We start from the raw sequence: 5,160 nt of genomic DNA on the forward strand, positions 1-5,160 counted from the left end.
AGAATTTCCTGAGCTCCCTGGAGGAAGCTAAAGCTGAAGTCTGTGCAGGTTTGATAATTCTTTAGTAAGAAAGAGATAATTGATGAAAAGTTCCTAAGCATTCAATTGTCCAACTAAACACCTGACTTTTGGTTTTTTTCTGATATAATCACTACATTTTAAAATTTCAATTTAAAGATAGTTATGTTTTCATTGAAAAAATTGAATAAATATCCTTTCTCATCCTTTGCTTCTGGCATGGTAGATAACAGTACTTTGTTATCCAGCTCTTCATCTTGTCCGTGTTTAGAGTCTGTTGAGTCAGCTTAAAACCTTTCTCAGCTGAGTACAGCAATTTTCATCTTCAGTTCTGTAGCCCAAATTTATTTTCATTCATGCCACCCATTTCTGCACAGTCTCCAACCTGACTGTATCTCATTTCAAATCTGAGTATAAAACAAGGTGTAAAAGCATGTAAGTGTTGTGGGAACAACCTCAGATAGTATGAAGGACATAATGCCATTCCTGTCCAGGCTTCTCATCAGCTGTCTTAAGCTGAACCATATTGTTCTAGATAGAAGACACTTGCTTTCCATCCCTAAATTCTTCTCGGGGCACTGTTGTTAATACAAATTTTATGCTTTACAGAGTTTTTAAAAAATCCTATTTCTCCAAAATGAAAAAAAAAGAAAAGAAAAAACTACCTAAAGCACGAACTAAGTAAGCACAGTTTATTTCACCATTAAGATGACCAGTCTTATTTATTATTTGGCACATTAAATATTGTTTTCAAACTCTATTCGTGATGATTGTGTATCTCTTGATATAAGGCTTTCATGCAAATGTAGAGAAATCATAGGTGATGTGCACCATCCTATGTCTTGTACCACTGTAAAGTCATTCCCATCCTTTCACTTGCTGTGTGCAGGCTTTGCTACCACCAGGTCACCCTGGGCTGAACAGGAAATTTGGTGCCAGTTCTTTTGTGGCTTTTTGATAGAGACCTCAAAGCAAGACTGGTTTTGCTTTCAAGATGCTTGTTAGGCACAACACCTTATTCTCCTGCCAATGAATCCTTGCCAAAGATGCTGGGGCCCTGCCAGCTGTGCTGTGGCCTGTCTGCTGTTGGTTGACACTTCTGGGTGCCTTTCAACCTCCTGCCTGAGGATACACGGATGTTGCTTTAAAAGAATTTAGTCCCTTCCTAAAATCTTAGATCTGGATACATCTCCAGTGAATTCCTCTTTTCAATACAATTTTTTTTCCAGGATAACTGCTTCCATAGCACTGCACTAATTTCACCAGAGCATGCAGAGTTCTTAACAGGGAATTATAGGAAAGATGAGGAGGGCAGTGACAGGACAAGGGGTTATGATTCTAAAGTGAAAGAGGTCATGTTTAGAACTGTTATTGTGAAGAAATTCTTTACTGTGAGTGTGGTCAGACACTGGCACAGGTTGCCTACAGAACTTGTGGATGCCCCATCCCTGGAAGTGTTTAAGGTCCGGCTGGATGGAACTTTGAGCAACCTAGTGGAAGGTGTCCCTGCCAAAGGCCAGAGGTTGGAACTAGATGATCTTTAAGGTGCCTTTCAACCCAAACCATTCTATGATTTGGTGTTCTTACTTTCCATCAAAAAAGCTGGTGTCCTTGTGGTAGATTAATACTCAGTGAGAGAATAAGTTTTTTGCAAAGTTCACTCCTGATTCTATGGAACTTACATACATCATGCAGATAAATATTTGCACATTAAGTCATGCAGATAACTAAACCTCCAATATGTTGGAAACACAATCTTTAGCTTAAATAGGTTTGAACCTACTTGAAGAAAGTTGGAAAACTCCCATTAACTTCTGCAGCCTTCAAACTAGATCTTAGGGCTTGGGTCAAGCAAAGCGCTAATGCATATCCTTAGTCTGAGCCCTCTGGATATTCCATTGGCTGCAGTGGAGCCATTCTTTGCTCTCAAGCACATACTTGGTGCAAGGCTTTCCTGGGTCTAACCTGGAACATAAGTTCACAGCCATCCTGGCTCTATCTTGCTTTATCAACTATGATACCTCAATTAATATGAGAACTTTAATTTCTTGATCTGTTTACAAAAGTGGGAGGGTAGCACTACTTCATCAGTCCTACAAGTTTCAAAGTTTTACAGAAGACTAAAGTAGAAAACCACAGGACTGTGATTCAGGATTTTTTTTTTATTTCTTCATTCTGATGCTGACTTGATGCATGATTTTGGGTGACTCCCTTAAGTGTGTCAGAGATTTCAAGTTTCAGAGCTTATGACCTAGAGGAATTCAGATACCAGAGACAGCAGAGAAGTCAAGTTTCCCTATTCCTGACATAGTAGGTATTCCTACACCTCACCAAGGATCTCCAGAGTAATAATGCCCGTTCTCCAAGCTCATGATTTTACCACCAGACATGAACTTTCCAGATCAAAGAAGGATCAAACCATGAATCAATGAAGTCATGTGTCTGAGTCCAGGTTCATTTGTAGGGCTAGCTGTTGTGCTGTGGGTTTAGCTTTTCTCCCTTAATTTCTAGTTACCTGAACTGAATTTATCAGACTGGCTATTTATTTTTTTTACTGCTTGCACAGCTTATTTCAGTAAATAACTTGAATCAATATAGCAAGGTCTTTTTAGCTGACATGGGTAATCATAGTTGCTTATTTCTTAGGCGTTATAATTAATTATTTATAGGAAACCTGATTTTGAATTCCCTGAAATGAATAAGTACACTAATAAGCAAGCAGTGTGTTCTGTCATTGCATTAACCAGCAATGAACACCAAGCAGAGGGGGAAGTTCCTCTGGAGATTTCAGACTCCTGTGCTGGTCCAGGGACAGCACATGTACTTCTAGCTGTAGATCCTCCTTTCTACACTGTGCACCAGAGTCTGAGGCATCTTCAAGCCCTGACATTGCTTGTCACCCCCAAGACTTTTTGCAGCCTGCAGATAATGCAGGTGCTGGGGCTATCTCTTGGAGAATGAGGAATTCTGGAAATTGCAGAGCTAAGCAAGCACATCTCTCTGCCTCTATACTAAGACATACAGCACTGAGCAGGAGAACAAGGAGTGGCCAGGGAAGTGAGGAACAATGCACAACTTGTATTGGAGTTCTTTTCCATGGAATGCAGAAGCTTAACTTTTAATTGTAATTTGACTTTTTTTATGTTTGCATCCTGTTCTAAGGTTTTAAAAACATGTTTACTTTCTGTTAGCTATTGGGAAAGCTCGCTGTGATATTCTCTTTACTTTGTAAATATTTGTGACTAAGGCAAGGCTTCGTGGGTGTTAGAGACCTCAGTCCTGTACGGTCTTACATGTTCTGGTTCTTAATCTGCAGATTAGTCCCTGATGACATATGTGAATTTTTATACCTTTATGTCACATAATCATTTAGAGAGTTCTGAGGGGAACAGCAAGATCCCCTCAGTGATTTTTCTTGCTGCTTGTCTCTAAACTTTAAATGGAACCTGTCTACATTTCTCTCCAAAAGGAATTTTAGCATGAAATGCCTTTTGTAACCCTGTCTGAAATGTTTAGGACACGAATTCTAGAAAGCAGATTTTTGTTGTGCCATTCATAGTCCTCTTGGCTCAGAGACTGCTGTATCACAAATAAACAGCTTCCTCTAGGAACCATTCAGGTTCTATGTAGCTGCCATGCTGGGTTCTTTATGGAAACTGATCTGCAAGGCCCCCAGACCTGAAGCTGCCCAGTGCTAAGACCCGACATTTTGCAGCATCAGTGCACAAAGAGCACACAGATCTCATATTTTATAATGCACACATTTCTGTGAAAGTAGAGCTTTGCCTTATCAACAAAGGGGATTCACATGTCAGTGAATATGGAAAGTAACCAAAGGCAAGATTTTCTGGTTGATGGAATGTTACAGAGGAAGAAGCTACAGCAAAATACTAAAGGCTTTGAGAATAATTTTATATTTATATTTATATTATATTTCTATTTCTATTTCTATTTCTATTTCTATTTCTATTTCTATTTCTATTTCTATGTAAAACTAGGCTAGGCTAGTATTTTTCTACTTGTCCTTTGTTAGTTCCTGTTTTATTATCAGTATATTAAAATTTAAATTCTTTAAATTCCACTAGGTTTGAAGGTCTGAGCCAGTTCAGTAATGGTGTCTTGTCATAGAATCACAGAAAATAGAGTTGAAAGGAGTATTTGTGATACTTTGCTTTAGAAGTTTCTGTGTCCCTTACCTAGCAATGTATTTCCAGTATCTGAATGTAGCCATTGGATCAATATATAAGAACTTGGAGATCTTGCATATTTTTTCTTATTTGAGAATCCAAGTAAGATCAATCAGTGCCCTGGTTCCTCATGAGTGGTATCAATGTAGTCAAGTTCAAGAAATAAATAAACTCCATGTGCAAATATAAAGGTCCGATTATGCCAATGGATTATTTAGTCACCACCTGGAAGAACAGTTTATTTTATTGTCATTTCCTTTCTCATGAATTCACTTGTAAAAAAGACCATATGAAATACAGTGGTATGACAAGGCTTTTTAATCCATTGGAAAAAAAAATTAGCAAGAAAGTGAAAAAGCTAGTGGGGGGCGTTTAACCTCAAAATGCCTAGGGATAATTGAATTCCAGTTTGGCGATTGGCACTGTATATTTGTTCATATCAGTGTGTTTTCTTCTAGCAGATCCTGAAATTCTGGGACGGAATGGAGGAGGCGGAACGGGACGGGACGTGACACGCCGGGAGGGGCTGCGGTCGGATGGGAGGGGATGCGTTGGGACTGGAGGGGATGGGAGGGGACGGGATGGGAAGGGATGCGGTGGGATGGGATGGGAGGGGACAGGACGGGACGGGACGCGGTGGGAGGGGAGGGGATGGGAGGGGATGGGATGGAGTGGGATGGGACGGGACGGGACGCGGTGGGATGGGATGCGGTGGGTTGGGAGGGGAGGGGACGGGACGGGACGGGATGGGATGCAGTGCGATGGGACGGGACGGGACGCGGTGGGATGCGAGGGGACGGGATGGGAGGGGATGGGATGCAGTGGGATGGGACAGGACGGGACGCGGTGGCTCCGCCCAACGTCCCACGCGCGCCGCCTGGCGCCCCCTGGCGGCGCTGCGGTGCGCGCGGGCAGGGCGGGTCACGTGACGGCGCTCAGCTGACCGCGCGCAGCG

This window comes from Geospiza fortis, unplaced genomic scaffold (assembly GCF_000277835.1).
Source record: "Geospiza fortis unplaced genomic scaffold, GeoFor_1.0 scaffold130, whole genome shotgun sequence".
Classification (NCBI taxonomy): Eukaryota; Metazoa; Chordata; class Aves; order Passeriformes; family Thraupidae; genus Geospiza; species Geospiza fortis.